At 33.5% G+C, this 23536-nt stretch overlaps 1 protein-coding gene across 1 annotated transcript in view; it reads left to right on the top strand.

Moving 5' to 3' along the window:
- Window positions 1–23536, top strand: part of Smp_074710 (hypothetical protein) — a gene marked incomplete at both ends in the record, with an annotated part of 43362 nt that overhangs the window by 2842 nt on the left and 16984 nt on the right. The gene's annotated exons all lie outside the window — the stretch shown is intronic.

Below are 23536 nucleotides of genomic sequence, written 5' to 3'. Positions count from 1 at the left end.
ATATATATATATATATATATATATATATATCATCAGTAAATTGAAAATATTACCAATGAAAATGTGCTCTTATAAGCAGTTTACTTAACCTAATATTTATTAGATACATATTGAGTGTTAGGAAGGAGTAAATATGCAACCCAGTAATTTTATTATACTTGCTTGTTAAAACACTTTATCTCTTAGTGTTATAAATTGTATGTTTGCATTAAGTTATTATAGAGTAGTATCAGTTTTGATAAGTTAGATGATAAAAATAATTTGTTTCTGTTACAACACAGAGAATCTCAATGTCAACAAAATGAATAGAATAATAATGTTTGTGAGACTAATTAATGGTACATATATTTTGGTGGAGTTTTATTCTCTAATCTGGATAGTTTGGTCATGGAGCTTTCATCGTTATTCTGAACGACATTATAAACACAAACTTCAGAATAACGATGAAAGCTCCGTGACCAAACCATCCAGCTTAGAGAACAAAACTCCACTGAAATCATCCACTTAAGCTACAAATCTTTTCCACCACGGTACACATATCATATAAGATGACAGAAATCATATGAACGAATGGCTTATTCATTCCAACTCATTTCATTTGAATGTAAAATTTACACTTGAATGAAGTACGAAATAGTTTGTATTCTTGTATCTAGATATAACAAAAATAAAAATGGCTTGGTTACACATTAAATTTATGATATTACATCTAAATCTGGAAAAAATCAACTAAACAACGGCTTTTACCCAGGTTGTTACAAAAGCCATCTCGTTGGAAGATAATTTTTAAAGACTAAACATATTATACTCTGATAATAAACTTGAAAAACATTGAGGAGTTTTTAATAAAAATTGACTATCTCTTAAATTTCATTAATAAACAATGAGTCCAAAAAAATAATAATAAAAGCCCACTACTAATCATTGTTCCATAACAGAATATATTCCTTAAACTTTCATTTAAAATGGGATGACTTAAAGTCGTAGAATAACTGTAGAGTGAAAATAATTATTGAACTGACTTATCCAATACTAAAGTTAATCAGCTCATAATATATGAAATATATTCTTGCAGAAATCTTCATTTATTTTCAGCTGTTAGCCCATATATTCTACTTAAAATAACACAAGTTAGAAGAATCAAAAATAGTTCTACATAAAAGAATCACTTTATATAAATCAATAATTCTGAAAGTAAATGGATCCAGATGGAGTTCATGCAACACTATTTTGTAATCTGATGTTCACTTCTGACTGTGTTCAACGTTTCACGTTTTTTTTTCACCTTTAACCTTTGTAAACTTTTTAAACTCACCTTTTTTCACCTAGTTATGTTTTATTATACACCATTTTGTGTTATTATTCATCTCATTAATTATATTATCACTTTAAAAAACGTGTGACCTCAATCACTTGAGCTATGGAAGTTCTTACCTTCTTTCCAGATAATCTTGAACTATGATTATTGTTACCATCATTACGATTTCTTTGCTGTTATTGGTTTTTTGAGTGGTTGATAATTATCATGATGTGTTTGTCAACTCTAATGTAACAATTTGAAACATATTTTTTTTCATCAATTAGATAATAAACTTTATTTTATATAGTTGAAATCATGAGTCAATTAAAGCTGGACCACCATGGAAAACCTGGAAGCAATGGACGGCTGTTTCATCCTATTGTGGGACTCCTCCCTTTGCACATCCACGATGCAGCCTCACGAGATTCGAACCCAGGACCTATCAGTCTCGCGCGCGAGCACTTAACCGATAGATGCGAACTTCTGAGGAGCACCACAATAGGAGGAAATGGCCGTCCAGTGCTTCCAGGTTTTCCATGGTGGTCTGGCTTCAATTGACTCATGATCTCAACTATATAAAATTACTAATATCTCCACAAAACCCCTTTCTGATAATAAACTTTATTGTTTATTTCACACCTATCCATAAGTTGAATTTGCATAATTAGAGGCAAGTATTATTGTTTATTTACACCACCGAACTGGATTATATTGTATCTCTTTCTGTTTAACAGCATTTGTATAGCTACATATGAGGAAATTAGTGTATAAGAAAGGAAATGAACTTATTTAATTACACAGCATTTATAGTCTTTTCCTTTGTAAAACTTAATATGAAGAGAAAATATTATTCACTCAGTACAACGTTTGAAACTCTACTTAAAAGGTGAAATGATTTATAGTTCTTATCATTGATTGAACTACAATTTTCTAATTGCAAATGAAGTAAATTTAGAACATACAATTTATTTAGATATCTATCTAATTTATCAAAAATGAACTAGTGTCAGTCGATAACATACCAATTAATGTAGTTCATGTTCTGTAACTATAATCTGATATTTAATCTGTGATCAATGATCTTTAATATCATTACAAGATAGAACTGCTTCATTTATAAATTGGCTTATATTCTAAAAATCTAGTTAAACAAAAGTTCTAGTTCATTAACTAGACTGTTCTATATATAGTTGAGTTCATGAGTCAGTTGAAGCTAGACCACCGTAGAAAATCTGAAAACACTGGATGGCCGTTTCGTCCTATTATGGGACTCCTCCTGAGTTCGAATCTCGTGAGGCGGGATCATGGATGCGCACTTCTGAGGAGTACCACAATAGGAGTAAATGGCCGTCCAGTGCTTCCAGGTTTACCATGGTGGTCTAGCTTCAATTGACTCATGAACTCAACTAATAAATTACTGAGATGTTTATTACAACTATTTCACACGCTTTATTACAAATTTCACTCAATCATTTTAATTATTTGACCAGAAACTTATAATCGATATTACATATTCCATTTTGTAGAACCCACTAACTGCAAACAACACACAGCTTAAACTTATCGTTTATTTAATTATTTAGATCAGTAAACTAAGTAAATTAAAATATTAAATAACTCGTAAACTGATATTAAACATTAAATCATTTCATAACTATGGATCAAATAATGATACAAACATTGTAGGTAGTATTGTAGTGAACAAAATACTAGTTAGGGACAATCGAATGTATTTAAAAACAAATTACAGACTATCTCACTAAATTCTGATAACCATACAGAAAACAGTTAATTTGCAAAATAACAACCAATTGTCTCAATCTTAACTGTCCATTCTGTAAATATCTATACATCTTCTCTAATTCCATTGTTCATGCATTTTCCTACCAAATGCGCTTCATTTCAGTTCTTTCCTTATTGGTCTTCTGCCAAAATACATTCTATGTCCGACCATCACCATATACTACTCATGAGAATACAAGTAGACCACACCACAGTATTACCAAGGTTTGATTTGATAATTTCGAAAAAAATTGAGCATTGAGTAAATTGTTATAAATAAAAGAATACATTTGTAATATCTTAGTGAGTAAAAAAATTAGATCCTCTGACGTTTCGTGACTCAGTGCAGGTCATTTCCTCAGTGAATAGCACAACCAAATCGAAATTAATTCAAGTTTACATAGTACAAAGGGACAACTCAAGAAAATTATGTTTGATCAATCAAAAATCATACAGACAAGAAGAAATTCTTTCAACTGTAATATTAACTAATGACTTCAATGTAATTCATTCATTATCTACTTATATTTAGATTGTAAATACATTTTCAGTTTACTTATAAGTAATCATGAATTAAAGTCATATCGAGGCAATATGCACAGTATGCATATATGCCAATCAGAGACTGACCAGTTGCAGTCCTAAACATCAATGGGAAGATTTAAACAAACAATACTAAGTGAATTTCAACTTCACCCCATTGCACAAGCAAGTAGCTATTAGGACTCAGTAGCTGAGAGGATAACACGATGGCGTTTGAAGCGAACGGTACTGGGTTCGAGTCTCGGAGTGAACATCAACTCTGAGATGCAGGTACATCCAGTTGAAGAGTCCCAAATAGGACGAAACGCGCGTCCACTATCCATCTTTGCTTATAATGCTTGTTAATTAAGGTAATATCGAGGCAATGCGTACAGTATGCACATATGCCAATTAGAGACTGACCAGTTGCAATCTTAAACATCAATGTGGAGATTCAAACAAATAATACTAAGAGGAGAAGAAATTCTCTCAAATGTAATATTAACTAATGACTTCAATGTATTTTATTCATTATCTACTTATATTTAGATTGTAAATACATCTACAGTTTACTTATAAGTAGTCATGTTTGTTCATTGTATCTTATTCAATTTTGATTATGTAATATATTCTATGAAATTTACATATAAATATATTTAAAATTTCAATCATTATTGAAACAAAAAATAATTTTTAGCCTAATTTTCATTTCAATTTGATTAAATCACATGGTATTCATTGAGTAATTCATTGACCTTTTATCAATTTTATTAAAATTATTCATTTTAGTTGTGCTTTAGAAATTCTTTTCTTTTTCTTTCTCCCTAAGTATACTCAAAGTGTAATGTTATTAATTATGCACTTCCGAAGAGTGTATATAAAAGTGTATAGAAATATAGTGCAATCAAATGAAACAAAAAAGTGTAAATAAGTTATGTATATATATATATTTACATGTATATTTTATTGTATTAAAGATTAGATCATTTATCTCTTCAGAGTTATGAAGTCTCGTGATGAAAGCCGAGTTCCGTCGGACGTCACGAGGCTGATGCTCCTTGTGACAACCAGAGCAAAAATTTTTATACCTACATAGAATGTCCGTACAATGTGGGAGACCGGGAGAGCCATCCAAATTGCTGCAGAAATAAAAAGATACAACCTAGAGGTGCTTGGAATCAGTGAAACACATTGGATACAGGTTGGACAACAACGACAAGCTTCAAGAGTGCTACTGATATACTCCGGCCATGAAGGAGAAAATGCCTTACATACACAAGGAGTTGTACTGATGCTATCCAAACAATCACAAAATGCACTTATAGGATGGGAATCCCATGAACCCAGGATCGTTAAAGCCTCCCTTCACAACAAAGAAGGAGGGCATTACAATGAACGTCATCCAATGCTATGCGCCTACCTACTATTACAATGAGGACGTTAAAGATTTATTCTACGATAGACTTCAGTCAATCGTCAAGAAATACCCAACAAAGGACTTGACCATTTTAATGAGAAACCTAAATGCCAAGGTTGGAATGGACAACACCGGATACGAATACATCATGAAACGACATGGACTGAGAGAAAAGAACAAAAATGGTGAGGAATTTGCAAGCCTATGCGTTTACGTCTGCATCAGATCCTCCTTGTCCATCGACGGTGCTACTCAGATACGTGAAACTTTCCACCTCTTCCAGAGTTTCTCCATCAAGTGCTATTCGATTGATCCATGTTATGTTGTATTTAAGGATCTTGCTTTTTCCTTTGTGTATGTTGAGGCCTACTGATGCAGAGGCTGCTGCTACATTATTTGTCTTCACCTACATTTGTTGATGTGTATGGGATAGAAGAGCTAGGTCATCTTCAAAGTCCAAAACGTCTAGCCGCAACCAAGGCGTCCATTGTATTCAGTGCTTCTCCTTAGATGTGGCGGTCTTCATAATCCAGTCGACCACCAGAAGAAAGAGAAAGGCTGAGAAAAAGCAATCTTGTCCGACACCGGTTCTCACTTGGAAGAGAGGTTAAGTTAGCTGAGACTTATGCCACATTGGTGTTCGTTGTTACTATTCTTAGTAGGTGTACTGTTAAACTGTTAATTTTTCCTCCTAACTCGTCGCCACAAATAAATAAGTAAAACGAATATTGTCATTTTAGATAGTCGTTCTTTTAAATAAATATCTGAATGTGCGTTATATAATTCGATTTCTTTCGTTTCAATTTAAACAGTTTGAAGTGAATAGCATAAAAACATTTCTAACATGCTTTTCATATTATCAATTACTTGTCAGTAAATTCATGCAACTAACAAGATAGATCCCGGAACTAAATATAACTTAATTATCAGGGGTTAGTTAGATGCATATTGATCACCACATTTGTGCTTATTCATAAGAGTGAAGGGTCAGCAGGTTAACGAGGTAGTTATAAAACAATTTACAATACACAGGATAATTAGAAAAGCTGGATTGTGGTTACAAATGGAATCGAGGACAGTCTTTCCGCCCTGTTTGAGACTCATCGATTGAATATACTTTCATTTCAATGACGGCGTTTGAACCGGAACTCGAACCTTGAACAACCAGATAACTAGTGTTAATAATAATGCCCATTGTAAGTTATCTCTTGATCAGTTTAACTTGGTTGGAAATAAACCCCTTTCTGTTGAAATTATTGAGAAATATAAAAGGAACACTTTCTGGAAATGTATATTACTTAACATGATTCGATTAAATGAGTAATTGAATACGGTATTTACATTTTTTTTAAAAACAGGAACCTTTTCACAACCCATTACTAATAATGTTTAATATTTATTTCTCTTACATACCTGTTCTCCAACATTTATGAAGTTATTGTTCATTAGAATATATCCTTTGTTTAGAGTGAGTTTTATTTATATCAGGTTGTGTTGCTAGACAATATCAAGTTATTTCCAGCATCAATAGGCAATAATATTGTTGGACTTTAACTAAATACTGATGTCTAGTTCTTATTTATATGACTATATGACCTTTTCAAGTTAATATATAATCCCACTGCATTTACCAATTTAAATGTGTGTGTGGTCACACATACATAGGGAGGAGCAATCGTGATCTGAAAATTAGAGTGGGTGAACATGTACCAAAATGGTTGCAAAAACAAATAGAGTCGAATGACCCAATAAGAGTAGAGGATAAACATCCATCATCCTCTATTGCCAAATATAAGATTGATCTAAACTCAGCTTTTGTTGTGTTGTTTAAAAGTGTAATAGGGCGTATATTGAGGTTTATTGAAGCCTTAGCCATACGAAAATTCAAACCCCCTTTGTGTATTCAAAAACGGTTTGTTCTCTTCTTAAACCTACCCTGGTAATATATGCTTATTATCCAGAGTGATTAGGTGTCAAATTGTTTTCACATTATTTTATCATTATTATCCTTGTCTATTCTTACCCCTATTTCCAGTCTAGTTGACCTTTTGTTTTTATATATCGATGTTCTTAACAAGTATATGTGTGATCAGATTGTTCGAAATGTATTGCGGTAATACATTACATAGTTCTGATAATCTTCGTCTTCTCATTATATTATCGTAATATATAATAACAATTATTCTTATTGGCTTTCAATAGAAATGCATTATAGGCTTTCACTTCAACTGTCACTTCCTTTTCCTCAGTGTAAGTTTTACAAAGAAAATTTATAATTTTCAATGTTGTTTTAATTTTTAAGAATCTAGGGATTTAACAGAGAAAGGATAGAATGTTTAAAACTGTTTTTACGGAAAATCTCACTTCAGTTTTGACACTTGATTGTTAACGCGTCAATTTGTACAAATTCTGATTGAATTAACGTTTTTCACCTGAATTAATAAATGTAGCTAACAAAATTACTGTGAATTTCTTCTCAGAATGTAAATACTTTGAAAGATTTATTTTAAATAACATTATGAAGGCAGTTTATACCACAGATATACATGTCAGATGGTTATTGAAAACTAGGAAAAACTGAACAACTGTTTCAATTTTTTTGAACATGGTGGCTTGCTTGAACATCTGAACTACCTGTTCCCGTCATCTAGATATTTCAACAAGTTATCTAATTTTGTTTGTTTTAATACATCATTATGGCTAATAATCGCATAACCTATTCAGGTGCGCTTCTGAAAAGAGATAAAACCTTTCATTGTACATGTTACATTAGGCCCAATCATAGACATCATGGTTGCTGGCAGTATACATAGAAAAGAATGTATATTATTCAGATGTCGATTCCTGAACTGCTAACTTCTGAATGGCGATCAATCGATATTTGTCGTCAGGTTCGACCAAGAAGTAAGAAACGGAATTCAATATTGTACCAAAAATATAATATTGAATAAAGGCAATAATAATAATAATTTTACTAGTATGCACCGAATACACCACTAACTATCCTACTTAAGTCTTTTAGGGTCAAGACAATATAAGTAACATTTTTATTCACTAGTCAATTTTTCAAACTTTAATCGACTCATGATACCATCACCAACATGTGATATATTGAATGTTCTATTTTTTTTTTCTTATTTAAACAAGAACTGATTACAATTAGAAAGAAAAGAATCATATATACACGATTTTATTTTCATTGTATAAATATAGTCAGCATAACTGGTTAAAAATGTTGTTCTATTAATAAACGTCTTCTATTTACTAATGTTGTTCCACTTTTCATCAAGTAATTTATTGTTGTTGGTCCTACGTTGTAACTGACTAACTGACTGATTGATTTCATTGTTAATCATCAAGAAGAAAAAAAGTGATGAAGTAGATGGAAAACTTACATCATTCATTCAAACTGCTAATGTAAATAAAATATTTTATTAAGATAGAAAGAACATGTAAGTTTAATTAAATTAATAAAGTAAACAAACCGTCGAAATTTAATTTTGTAATGTAAATGAAGATAAAACACACCCAAAAAATTTATTATCGGAACAATCTAACGATAAATATTTATACAGTGATAAATAAAAGTAATATTTGTATTAAACTTCTTTTTAATAATTTTAACCATTGGAGTTCTACCAGGTCTGTTGGAAGATATCAACTCACTGAAGACATTGGTGAATGGTTGCTCAATTTCGTGGATTGGTTGAAGGTAGACATTGCCACTGTTGGATGTCGGTTGAGTAGTCTATCGGTTAAGTGCTCGTGCGCAATACTGATAGGTCCTGGGTTCGAATCTCGCGAGGCAGAATCGTGGATGCGCACTGCTGAGGAGTCTCATAATAGGACGAAACGGCTGTCCTGTGCTTCCAGGTTTTCCATGGTGGTCTAGCTTCAATTGACTCATGATTTCAACTATGTAAAATGACTAAAATCTCCACAAAACCCCCTTCTGATAATTTTAAATGCATTTGTCGCTTTGCCCAAACTGTAAAATATATGTTGCTGAAGTATATGTATGTGTGGCAAACGGTACTGAATTCGAGTCACCATGTGAATATTACGACTGAATTTGAATTACATTCAATTGACCAGTCCTGTAATAGTACAAAATGAGTGTAATGGATTTCACTGTTAGGTTTATACTAAATGTACTACAGTTGTGTTTTAACGTTCTGAGCTCAAAAATGTACCTGAGACAACTTTGGTCATGAGTATCAATAATGAGAAATTCTTTAATTTTTTTTCTCGAATTGTGCCATATAATTGTTCACTGTAAGAGCTATAAAACAAGGTATAATTGGATTTGATGTGAAAGTTCCTTGAATAATATATTATACCTGACCAAAAATGAAAATAATCAAACAGATCCCAGCACAATGATATACAGAAATCGGATAAGACAAAAGTTTTACGTCTAGAAAGTCAAAAACTTTACTGTACCTAAATTTCTTGTGAATTTCTGTCTGATCTTAAATTGTGATGACAATCACTTTTAAATGGAAGTTTCGAAAAGTTTTCATTGAGTGAAAGATATATAAGATTCAATAAATTAAAGACGATTTGATGTCTGATTTCCTATTGAGTGCCTTTGAATTTATTCTATATATAAATCAAAAATCTTTTGGATCAAGAAACACAGTGTTAAATTTATAACATGAATATTTAAAATGAAATCATGTAAATACTTTTAAAATGATAAATAATAAGTTCTTCTAATAAGAACAAACTTAAATTCACTTATTATTGTTTGTTTGAATCTTCTCATTGATGCTTAGGACTGCAATTGATCAGTCTCTTATTGACTATATGTGCATACTGTGCGTATTGCCTCGATATAGCCTTAATTCACAAGCATTATGAGCAAAGATGGATAGTGGCTAGCCGTGAAATCCAGGACATGCGTATCGTCCTATTTGGGACTCGTCAGCTGGATGTACCTACATCTCAGAGTTGATGTTCACTCCGGGACTAGAACCCAGTACCTTTCGCTTCAAGCGCCATCGCTTTATCCTCTCAGCTACTGAGTCCTAATAGCTACTTGCTTGTGCAATGGGGTGAAGTTGAAATTCACTTAGTATTGTTTGTTTAAATCTTCCCATTGATGTTTAGGACTGCAATCGGTCAGACTCTTATTCTATTCAGCAAAGAAACTAAGAATATTTCATTTACCTAATAATTAATAAACCACTTTCTGAAGCACATCGAAATTATGTACTTAGTTTTATGTGATTAAAAATTACTGATTTGACTATTTTTTTATATTCCATAAAGAAGTATTTACTTAAGAATTATGAAATCACTAGACATAAACTGACGACCTAAAATTACTAGACAATAATCTTTCATCAATATTAATCACAAGAAAATCTCATTGAAGCACTATTTATTGATTTAATGTGCTATAAAAGAATAATTAGTTATTATTGATTTAATAAATATGTTGTTTAGTTTATGAACGCAGTGAATTTGTAAGCCTAAGATTTTCAAAGCACTGTTGTTTTAAATAGTTTTAGTATGGAAGGGATAGGAAGCTAGGTGGTCTGTGTTAGTTTTGGCAATGGTGGCCACATAATTGATTCAAGTTTCTTTTGAAAGCGTCGACAGATGAAGCTTTAATCATGTGTTTAGGTAAGGAATTTCAATCGTTGATGATTCTATGGGAAAGTCGATAGTCAGCTGACAAGTAATTTATCATGAGCTTGTGAACATTTTTAAAGTGTTCTCGTAAATTCTCTGTTTTGAAAGACAAGAAAAATGAGGGTACATCGAATGCAAATTCACCACTAAGTAATTTGGAAACTGTGATCAAGTCGTTTCTGTTTCTTTAATATGACAATGAAAATAAGTTTTGTTTAGCCAGTTGAGCATCATACAGAAGCTTTGCTATACCGATCATTGAATTATCCATTTTCATGACGAAATCTACTTGTTACCTTACTCTACTTGATGTTCATATTGTCTTTTACATAAAAATACAATGAAAACCAATAAAAAAGAGATTGAAATGTATTTTATAGAATGACAGCTATCCCTACTAGTATATTTAAATATGAATGTTGTTCAAAATAATACTCAACGAAATTGAGAATACTTAGATTTAGCAAGTATAATGCACAAAATTACATGTTAATTCCATTTGATAACAATTAATAGTTAATGACTTGCTTGATGTTCTACTTCAATGTTATACTGTTTTACACAGATGACAATTTTTGTTGTTGTTGTTGTTGTTGACATGTGGTCATTATTTTTATGTAGTTGAAAGATTTTATTTGATGAAATTGATAAATAAATACAATTTAGATTCACTTAGTATTGCTTGTATGCACATATGCAAATTAGAGACTGATCAGTTTCAGTCCTAAGCAACAATGGGAAGTTTCAAACAAACAATACTAAGTGAATTTCAACTTCACCCCATTGCACAAACAAGTGGCTATCAGGACTCAGTAGCTGAGTGGATAACACGATGGCGTTTGAAGCGAAAGGTACTGGGTTTGAGTCCCAGAGTGAACATCAACTCTGAGATGTAGGTACACCCAGCTGACGAGTCCCAAATAGGACGATACGCATGTCCTGGATTCCACTGCTAGTCATTATCCATCTTTGCTTACAAGTATAATTTAGGTTTTACTATTATTCTTTTATGATAAATCCACTTATTTAAAATATGAGATATCAGATAAACATAGAATACATTCAAAAGTTTATAAAGTTGTTGAAGAATGCTATCAGTGTTTTGTTTTTTCTAAATCTATTATGTCAAATGTTTAGTTTAGATGATGTTATATTCAAACGAATATTACAGTATGCTAATCTATATCTAAAAATTCAGTAAATATTATATACATTTTACTGGTATTGAAGGAGTTTCAATAGTAAGTACATTTATTGTGACTATACTTAATAAATCTCTCAATTCAATTGTCAATAGTATGTTGATGAACAAAAGAGAATCATACCAGGGCTACAGATAAAACATACTGATTATCGTTTTTGTAATTGAGAGTTGTTTCTATATTTATTGTCACTCATACTTCAAACTATTAAGTCCTTGGTCCTATATCCATTCTAAACAAAGTCACTGATATAATTTCCTCAGTCTATAGGCCTACATTTAGTATGTGTGACTAGTTAGAAACAAAAAACACAATAAGTTTTATTCACAACTTTTAACCATGAGGGCAAACCATCATTTAGTGTTATATCCCATGGAGAATTATGAATGGTAACTTTGAGAACTATTTATGGACCAAAATGATATGTATATTTCCTATTGTATAATTGTTAAGTAACTAAACTATTCATATTCGTGTCCCTTTTATTATAAGCTTTATTTTGACCTATAGACTATTATTATACGATTTACCATTCTAGAGTTATCCCTAGTCCATTAATTACTGTTCCCCCTATTCACAGCCACATTTGGCCAAATCTTGCACAAATGTTATTTTCTATTTTATGGTACGATATGGTCTGTTTGTTTGGTACATAAACCCAGTATGGTTGATATTGCAGAGGCTGTTATTGGTGTTCTTGACTTAACTGGTTAGGCTAGGCTGATAGCAGGACTGACAAGTACTCAAGACTGCTCACATGGTTTTTTGTATCATTGGGCGATCAATAAATTCACTGCTCCCCAATTGGCGGTCTTATTACTTCATATATATCAAACAGGGCACGTACGTATATATCAGCTGGGCAAGTACACGCACTCAGGCAATCGATATAACATTTAGCCGCAATATTGTTTTGAGCTGGTTTATGTATAATTTGATTTACAATTAAGTTTCATGTACATTTTTCAAAGAGGATGTAAAAAAAATAAAATGTATGTATAATTGCAAGTGAACATTCAGAATATTCAATCTTTGTGTAATATGTAGGTAGATAAATGGATGAATTTCCATGGATTTTCAAGCAAAAATTAAACATTTGACAGATGCATTGTGATACTTTGTACATATCATTGCTCATTTCTATTGGTGTGAGATACCTTGAAGTAATCGTATTAAATTTCTGTGCTCTATTAAAAGTTCCTAAACACCATGTCTACATCAAGTATTATCAATTAGCCTTATAAATTCACTTATTCTATAAGTATGATTCGTTTATAAAAAGGTCTGCTCAATCTATGAGATAAAATAATGTTTTGAAGTAAATCAATTTTAAAGTACATATCTTTCAGTTCTTATTAGTTTGGAGTCATATCGTCATAACCTGTATGCAACATCAATGCAGACAAGTGTAAACAAAATGTTAAATTCAATGGAATGTAATAAATAGTTACGTCATCGTGTTATTTTACTTGAATAGGGATATATAATACTAGTTAAATATATGTTAGTCGAGACGTGTGACATAGCTTTAATTACCTTCACAACAGATAGGTTTTATTGCTCAGGTTGTTAGGGATGTTGATATACATTTCCTTTGACTGCAAAATAAAAACCATTCCAATACATCTAGAATGAAGCTCTTCCTCAGTGTTCTACACAAACAACATAAAAAAGTGATACGTTGAAGTTGAAGTCATCGTTTAAAATAACGTTAATATTCACTAGTTACTTTCATTAAACACATGGTTCATTCATAGAATTTTTCATTTTTAATGTAGATATCTGATAAAGTTAAATGGGATGATTTTAATATTCAAAGATTGTAATTAGTAAACGGTTAAGTTTGGACATGTGGTTAGAATAACTGATAAAACTTTCTTATAAAAGGTCGAATATCACCAACGATTATGTGAAAGTAAAAGGAATTTTACTGTTGCATTAGAAAATGATGGTAATACATTTGAAATAAAACTAGATAACACGAAATTGATAAGTTGTTTGTAATTCAATCTATTATTAGCTCTTTTGTTGGCTTATATAAGCAGAGCCGTTTTACGAATTTCTTATGAACGCCGAGATCAAGTCTGATAAAGTGTATGTTTTTACTTCTGTCACCGTTATATTTACGAATACTTAACTCTTTTTATGCTTGGTGGTGGAAAACCGAACTAGATGACGCGTAGTGAGAACACAAAGACTGGTGTCATGAATTTTATGACCCTTAAAATTAATTCGGAATGATATATTAATACACCATATTTTATATTATTGATTCACAGTCATATCAACATTCAGGTTTCTAGTAATAGTATTAGTGTAAAGGATTCTGCTCACAAGGCATAGAAGTTGCAACAGTCGTCAGACTAGTGGTAATATTTGAGTATTTGGCATCCACTAACCGACAACTTACTGTGTGATCATACTTACAGTATCATACAATTAAGCATCTGAAACCATCAAGTATAACTAGTTAACTAAGTTTCGATACTCCTGAAGATGTGGTCATATGTCACATGTGATTGTACGCGTCATTCAGACTCCAATCGATTAAGTCATTGCTCGTCATATACGATGTTAATGACCTTAGCTAAATGTAAAGGTCGTATTTGTAAACTCTTCGGCAAATTTGGCAAAAGTCAATGGATGATTCGAAAATCATCAATAAGGTCCACTCGATACCACGTATAAACTAAGGAAGTGAGTATAAACCTCCTGATTAATTTTAACTGTCCTTTATTCGTTCAGTTAGAGTGATATTTGGAAGTGTCAGAAGTGATTTTTGAAAATTTCATCCACGAACAGCCGATATTGTATTCCTAAAATGCATTGCAACTCCGCCTGTAGCTCCTCCAGGGGCTACTGCCGGTCCCAAGCCCGGGTAAAGGAGGAGGGTTGGGCATGGGGTTAGCGACCCCATCCCGTAGAAAATCAACTCGCTAAAAAAACGCTAACCAGAGAAAATCATTCAAACCATTCAAACTCTGCCCTGGGAGTAGAAGGAAAAATGACGTCTCATGATGAAAGCCGAGTTCCTTCGGAAGTCATGAGGCCGATGCACCTTCTTACAACCAGAGCGACAATTTTTATAGGTACATGGAATGTCCGGACAATGTGGGAGACCGGCAGAGTCTTCCAAATTTCTGCGGAAATGAGGAAATACAACCTGGAAGTGCTTGGAATCAGTGAAACACATTGGACGCAGGTTGGACAACAACGACTGTCTTCAGGGGAACTTCTGTTATACTCCGGTCATGAAGAAGAAAATGCCCCACATACACAAGGAGTGGCACTGATGCTGTCTAGAAAAGCACAAAATGCACTTATAGGATGGGAATCTCATGGACCGAGGATCATCAAAGCCTCCTTCAAAACAAAGAGAGAGGGCATTACAATGAACATTATCCAATGCTATGCGCCGACCAACGACTACGATGAAAACGCTAAAAACCAATTCTACGATAGGCTGCAGTCAATCTTCGAGAAGTGCCCAACCAAGGACCTGACCATTCTAATGGGAGATTTCAATGCCAAGGTTGGAAAGGACAACACTGGATACGAAGACGTCATGGGACAACATGGACTGGGAGGAAGGAACGAAAACGGTGAGAGATTTGCAAACCTATGTGCCTTCAATAAACTGGTCATAGGTGGCACCATATTCCCACACAAAAACATACACAAAGCCACTTGGATTTCACCGGATCACACTACACAAAATCAAATCGACCATGTCTGCATCAACAAAAAGTTCAGGAGGACGATGGAGGATGTGAGAACCAGAAGAGGAGCTGATATAGCATCCGATCACCATTTGCTGGTCGCCAAGATGAAACTAAAACTCAAGAAGCACTGGACAATGGCGCGGACAACATCACAAAAGTTTAACACGGCCTATCTTCGAGATGCTGACAAACTCAACGAATTTAACATAGCCCTCAGCAACAGGTTCGAGGCCTTTCATGACCTACTCAATGGAGAGGGAACCACCATAGAGAGCAGCTGGAAAGGTATCAAGGAGGCAATCGTTTCAACATGTCAAGAGGTTCTGGGCCAAAAGAAGCACCATCACAAGGAATGGATCACTGTTGGTACACTGGATAAAATTGAAGCAAGGAGGAACAAGAAGGTAGCAATCAATATCAGCCGAACAAGAGCAGAAAAAGCCAAGGCACAAGCCGAATACACAGAGGCAAACAAGCAAGTGAAGAGGAGCATCAGGACCGACAAACGTAAATATGTGGAAGATTTAGCGATGACAGCGGAAAAGGCTGCAAGAGAGGGAAACATGAGACAACTGTATGATACAACAAAGAAACTTGCTGGAAATTACCGTCAACCAGAAAGACCAGTGAAAAACAAGGAAGGCAAAGTAATCAACGATATTGAAGAACAACGAAACAGGTGGGTAGAACACTTCAAAGAACTCTTGAATCGACCAGCTCCACTGAACCCACCCAACATCGAAGCAGCACCCACAGACCTCCCAATCGATATTGGCCCACCAACAATTGAAGAGATCAGCATGGCCATTAGACAAATCAAGAGTGGCAAAGCAGCGGGACCAGACAACATCCCGGCAGAGGCACTGAAAGCAAATGTAACAGCAACTGCCAAGATACTCCACATCCTCTTCAGTAAGATTTGGGACGAAGAACATGTACCAACAGACTGGAAAGAAGGACTTCTCATCAAGATACCAAAGAAAGGCGATCTGAGCAAGTGCGACAACTACAGGGGCATCACTCTCCTCTCAATACCAGGAAAAGTCTTCAACAGAGTATTGTTAAACAGGATGAAGGATTCCGTGGACGCTCAACTTCGAGATCAACAAGCTGGATTTCGTAAGGATAGATCGTGCACAGATCAAATCGCAACTCTACGTATCATTGTGGAACAATCAATCGAATGGAATTCATCACTGTACATCAACTTCATCGACTACGAGAAGGCATTTGATAGCGTGGACAGGACGACACTATGGAAGCTTCTTCGACACTACGGAGTGCCTGAGAAGATAGTCAACATCATACGGAACTCCTATGATGGACTAAACTGCCAAATCGTCCACGGAGGACAACTCACCGACTCGTTCGAGGTAAAGACCGGTGTTAGGCAAGGTTGCCTACTCTCACCCTTTCTCTTTCTCCTGGTGATCGACTGGATTATGAAGACGTCAACATCTGGAGGAATGCACGGGATACAGTGGACAGGCAGGATGCGGCTTGACGATTTAGACTTCGCGGATGATCTGGCTCTTCTATCACAAACGCAACAACAAATGCAGGAGAAAACGACCAGTGTAGCAGCAGCCTCAGCAGCAGTAGGTCTCAATATAAACAAAGGGAAAAGCAAGACTCTCCGATACAATACAATATGCACCAATCAAATTACACTTGACGGAGAAGCTTTGGAGGATGTGGAAATCTTTACATATCTGGGCAGCATCATTGATGAACACGGTGGATCAGATGCAGATGTGAGGGCGCGGATCGGCAAAGCAAGAGCAGCATACCTACAGCTGAAAAACATCTGGAGCTCAAAACAATTGTCAACCAACACCAAGGTTAGAATTTTCAATACAAATGTCAAGACAGTTCTTCTGTATGGGGCAGAGACGTGGAGAACTACGAAAGCCATTATCCAGAAGATACAAGTGTTTATTAACAGCTGTCTACGCAAGATACTTCGGATCCGATGGCCAGACACTATCAGCAACAAATTACTGTGGGAGACAACAAACCAGATTCCAGCGGAGGAAGAAATCAGGAAGAAGCGCTGGAAGTGGATTGGGCACACTTTGAGGAAATCACCCAATTGTGTCACAAGACAAGCCCTCACATGGAATCCTGAAGGTCGAAGGAGAAGAGGAAGACCAAAGAACACATTACGCCGAGAAATAGAGACAGACATGAGAAGAATGAACAAGAACTGGAAAGAACTAGAAAAGAAGGCCCAGGACAGAGTGGGTTGGAGAAAGCTGGTCGGCGGCCTATGCTCCATTGGGAGTAACAGGCGTGTAAGTAAGTAAGTAAGTAAAATGCATTGCATCTTGTGCTTTTACAACGTTTGGTGATGAGAAACAACCTGAAAGTTACTTTCATTATGAACCTACATTAATAAACGAGCCTGCCTTGAGATAAATACATTTGTTTCATTCGGTAGATTCTAGTCTAATATCAAACTTGAAGGCCATACATGTATTTGTGCAGTACGTATTGTTTACTAAAATCTTAGTTCAAAATCCAGTTTTTCGATCGTTATGAATACAAAGAGAAGGTTTATAGATTTCTTTCAATAAAGTAATATTCATGTGAATGTTTTTCATTTTCCGATTCAGTGACTGCTGGATTTACTTAATTTTCAGGAAACGTTTCATGACATTTAACATTAATCATGTAAGAAACAGAAAAAAACTTTTTTGATTTATTCACAATCTGTTTTTATAGATTTATTACTTTCCCCCCCCCCTCAGAATATGTTATGTTGAAATATACATGGTATTTGTACTATGAAACCAATTATGATTTGGATAAATTAATAAATCATTGGGTTTAATTGTAAGGTGTTAAAAATTTGTTTTTCCCTCTACATTCCTTTCAAAACAAATGAGTGTTTAAAAACAATATTTTAAAGAATAAAAACTATACAGTTAGTTTTCAAATTTTTCTTATATACGACTTAATTTTCTTTAATAAGGTGATTGCGTGTTTCCACAAAGTTTATACATGTTTACTTCAGTAGTTATCAACTGCCTATATTAGTAGGTTAAATTCAAAAAACTAAAGAATGATTTGAAGGAAAATAACTTAATTTGGTTATTTAATGTTTATCAGAAGGGGGTTTTGTGGAGATTTTAGTAATTTTATATCGTTGAAATCATGAGTCAATTGAGTTCTAGTGAGAAGCAGTAACCAGTGGAGTTCAACCAGGTCTGTTGGGAGATATCAACTCACTGAAGACATTAGTGAATGGTTGCTCAATTTCGTGGATTGGTTGAAGGTAGACATTGCCACTGTTGGATGCCGACTCAGTGATCTATTGGTTAAGTGTTCGCGCGCGAGACTGATAGGTCCTGAATTCGAATCTCGCGAGGCGGGATCGTGGATGCGCACTGCTGAGGAGTCTCATAATAGGACGGAAAGGCCGTCCAGTGCTTCCAGGTTTTCCATGGTGGTCTAGCTTCAACTGACTCATAATTTAAACTATATTAAATGTTTGTTTTTTCGTATTCAGAAATTTTAATTTCATATACGTTCATTATCTTGTGTACTCATAATCTACTTTAACAGAATTAATCGCTTTTATTTTATATGAAACTTAATCAAATGGTATTCTATAATCTATCTTAGTTTGTAAAACAGTTCAATGTAATAAAAAAAGTTCTCACTACAAAACAAATAAAGTTTATACAAGTTACCCTGTGTGTACGTATTTCTTATTTACATATTTAGTTTATCTCAATAATAATGCTCAGAAGCTACATTCAAAATTCTATAATTTTATCTAATTACATTATGTCATGACGAATGGCAATGCATTCTTTAACTTTGGATTGAAAGTGAAGAAGAATCAATATGGTATAATTGAGTAACAACCGTTTTTTATTACATAATTATTAGTGATTCTATTTTATGCACACAAATCAGTAGTAGTGGTAGTAGTAATAGTAGTAGAGTTATGTTTCCACATTTTAAAGGTTGTAATTTCAACTAGTTTTTATTTCATTTCTGAAATCAAAGTTTTATAAAATGATGACTAAAATGATGAATATAAACTATCACTGAGCTAAAGTTTGATTCCTTCACGGACTGATATCGACTGGATAACAAGTGACAAGAAAAGAGAGTAAGTAAGTTATCTCGTCCCAGATTACATAGACTACTAAATAAATGCTCATACACGACAAATCCAAGGAATCGAATTGGGGTTAATGTATCTAGTCAATATCTGGCTAACGTATCTATGAAAAGTAAAAATATTCGCCTACAATCAATCCATCACACTATATTGGTACGTTACTTAGCTTAAAAATACACTGGAATAGTATGTGCCTGATAAAATACATTCTTTCAAGAATCCATTTTAGAGACTAAGTTTACAGTTATAACTTCTAATTTTGGTCAACATCTGATAGCTTTATTTCATAACACATTTTAATGTCATGTTTTATTCACAATAATTGTTCTCAATTATCTTGGAATTATGTTGTTTAAGATCATTCATAGACCTTATAATGTCACACACCATTTTGAAGATTGTATTTGCAGTGAAAGTTCAACCTTTAAGAACCATACAATTACCATGGTATTTATGTTTTTCTTTTTTTTTATAAATAGCGCATTTAAAACAATCCATAACTAACAGATAGTAAAAAATTAGAAGGACAGAAAATCAGTCAATCCGATTTGATAAGTAGTGTTCATTCATTAATACTATTTTATGTTACGGGTTAAGATTAAAAATCTTAAATGTACATTACATTGTATTTTTAAATATATCGGGAAAATGTATCCTTTAACCGATACTGTAGTGAACAAGAACACTAGTTGGGGACAATCAAATGTATTTAAGCACAAATTACAGACTATCTCACTAAATTCTGATAACCATACAGCAAACAGTTAATTTTCAAAATAACAAATAATTGTCTCAATCTTCACTATTCCTTCTGTTAATATCAGTTCATCTTCTCTAATTCCATCGTTCATGCATTTTCTTACCGATTGCGCTTCATTCCTGTTCGTTCCTTATCGGTCTTCTGCCAAAATACATTCTATGTCCGACCATCACCATGTACTACTTATATGGACATAAGTAGCCCTTACCACAATACTAATTAATGCAAATGATTATAGTTTATAAAAATTTAATACATTTATTATAGTACTACTTATAAGTCAATTGTATTTTTACATAAAAATTGAAAAGATATATATACAAACTGAACATTGTTATTCATTTGAATGAGTAAAACAACAATTGGACTTGAAAAAAGTTTTTAAATTAAAGAGGAAGAACACTTTTTTAGTGTATTTTTTTTAATGACTTATGTATAAACATTTTTTTTTGTTTTTTTGATTAAATTTTCCGTAGAAACAAAAAGTGTTTAGATAAACAAAACATTGATTTCATTATACATAAATGAGTAAAGAACAAAAAATTACTAGTTGTGTATTATTAAACGAAATTAACTAAGGTAAATAAATTGGAATTTAATTAACTTACTTATTAGCATACTTTTAAGGACATCAATTTAATCATATAGATTTCAATTGTTTTTAGAAATTTAAATTCACTTTATATCTATATAGATACTGTAGAAAATCATTGACGTCATGAACTGATCAATGTTAGAACATCAGTGAAAATGTGGAAGCACTGGGTAGTCATTTTGTCTTAGTATGAGACTTATTAGCAGGGTATATCCATGATTTCGCGAGCAAGATTCGAACCTAGTACATCTGGTTTCTCATGAATGTTTAACCCCCTGGTCATGTGTTTAAATCCTGTGTGCGCGATTGTGGAAGTGCGCTGATGATGAGTCTCATATTAGGACAAAATAACCGTCCAGTGCTTTCAGGTTTACAATGTTGGTCTAAGATTGGTCCGTTCATGATTTTCATGAAATTCAACAATTTAGCTATGTTTTATTCACTGAGCTGGATGGTTTGGTCGTCGAGATTTTATCATTCTTTTCAATGAAATTATCTGCACAAACTCCAGGTAGAAGTTTGATGATGTTGTTGAAAAGAATGATGATAGCTTCGCGACCAATCCATCCTTCTCAGAAAACAAAACTCTATCTATATCATCCATCTGAGCTGCGAATTTTCTTCACCATCTCGAAATTCAACAATCTTCACAACTCAAAACTGAAAACGTCAGAAAATGTTGATCTAAAAATTTTTTTTCGATGAATTGAAAAGCAAATTATTTCACTTATCGCCACATATTTATCTTTTCTAAGAGCACAGAAAAATTATTGACATAATGAGTGATATTTAATTGAACTAATAGTAAAATAATATTTGTTTTTAGGGAAAACTTTATTTATCATCTTGCGAATGTGTCAAAACAAAAACAGTTGTAGTGAATGAGGACACAAGTGGGGACAATCGAATGTAATTGAACACAAAATTACAAAAAGTCTTAGTAAAATCTGAAAATCATACAGTAAATGCTCCATTTGCAAAATGTCAATCATTCGTCTCATATTTCATTGTTCTTTAGTTTCCACACCAGTCATTTTTTGTCCTCGTTCTCTTTTTTTCTATCTTCTTAAGCTTCTTCTGCCAGGTATTTTACCCTCGATTGATGTTAAATACTACTTATATCTATGGACATCAGTAGCACACACCACACAATAAGTTTCGTATTTTTATTGAGTATTCAAAATGAAATATTTGGATGAATCAACGAATTACTTTTTGAATAGCTGATAAAATTATTTCATAATTTTTTCTTAATTTCAAGATTTCATTGTACAATTTTAAAAGTTAACTGGTACAATCATCAAAATATGAACACTATTATAAGTTTTAATTATTTATTTATTTAAACACACCAATATTGATACAAAGGAGCACCAGATATATATGCGCCACACAAATCGCATTTGATTTGTGTGAGGCCTGTGATACTGTCCGAGTGCCGAAACAGAAGTAGTTGGTTTTCTTAGGGGGCCACACCCGGAGCCTTTGACCTGAAGGTTCAATCTACAAGGCAGTAGGGCGACGTCAAGAGATGTAGTTCCATGGTAGCCGGTGACCAACAATAGGTTCATACGCCGTTTGTTCCCTCAGTATTCTGGAGCCCATGTGCAACATTGGTTTGGAATCAGAGTTTCCCAACTGACCTAGGTGGATCCACCACATCAACCAACCTAGTCAAAGCATCGGGCATTCACTTTTCGTCCTCTAAATTTTGTAAACAATATTCCCGCCGCGAGAAGGCAGTGAGTAGGACAACTGTCTAAGTTCGTTGATTTGTTATTTTCACTTAATTATTTCATCATAATGATTCGTGTACAAATATGTTTGTCACATTCTGATATTTAGTTGTTTGGATTATATATTTTGGTCGAATGCCTTAGAATACTCTGAAAACTGATGCTCATTCAAATTTGACATATTAGTTTCCTCTTCGTTATGATCCGTAAACTATGAATATTTTAGTTCAATACAGAAGTGAAATTACCAGATTTGAAATTTTCACTTGATACTTGACCGCTGGTTAACTAAACACAGTTGTTTTTATTATGTTCACTATAAAACGATTATTGTTGAAAACAGATTATTTCTTACTACTTGATGTCCACGGAGGCAACCAATACAAGTGAAGTATCTGTATGACCTTTGGAAACAAAAGTTTCTAACATAAATCATACAATTACGTTTGATGCGAACAATTCGGAAGATTTATTTTATCTGTACATTATGTTAAGTATTTTTGATTTATTTTTTAAATAAGTTTATCTTAATTAGCTCAAGCTGGAACTCTGTACTGAACTTTAGTAACCTTAAGTATAGAATAGTATATCTTTCTTGACTTGTTTTAATTCATTAGGAAGTATATCAGAACTGCTAATACCTGGTATGGCTAGACCTCACTGTTCACGGTCTCTCACTAGAACTCATGGAATTATTCATCTGTCAGTATATGATTAACACTACT

This window comes from Schistosoma mansoni, chromosome W (genome assembly GCF_000237925.1).
Source record: "Schistosoma mansoni strain Puerto Rico chromosome W, complete genome".
NCBI classification, from domain to species: domain Eukaryota; kingdom Metazoa; phylum Platyhelminthes; class Trematoda; order Strigeidida; family Schistosomatidae; genus Schistosoma; species Schistosoma mansoni.
The sequence above is the reverse complement of the archived record's forward strand: the minus strand, read 5'-3'. Positions and strand labels throughout refer to the sequence as shown.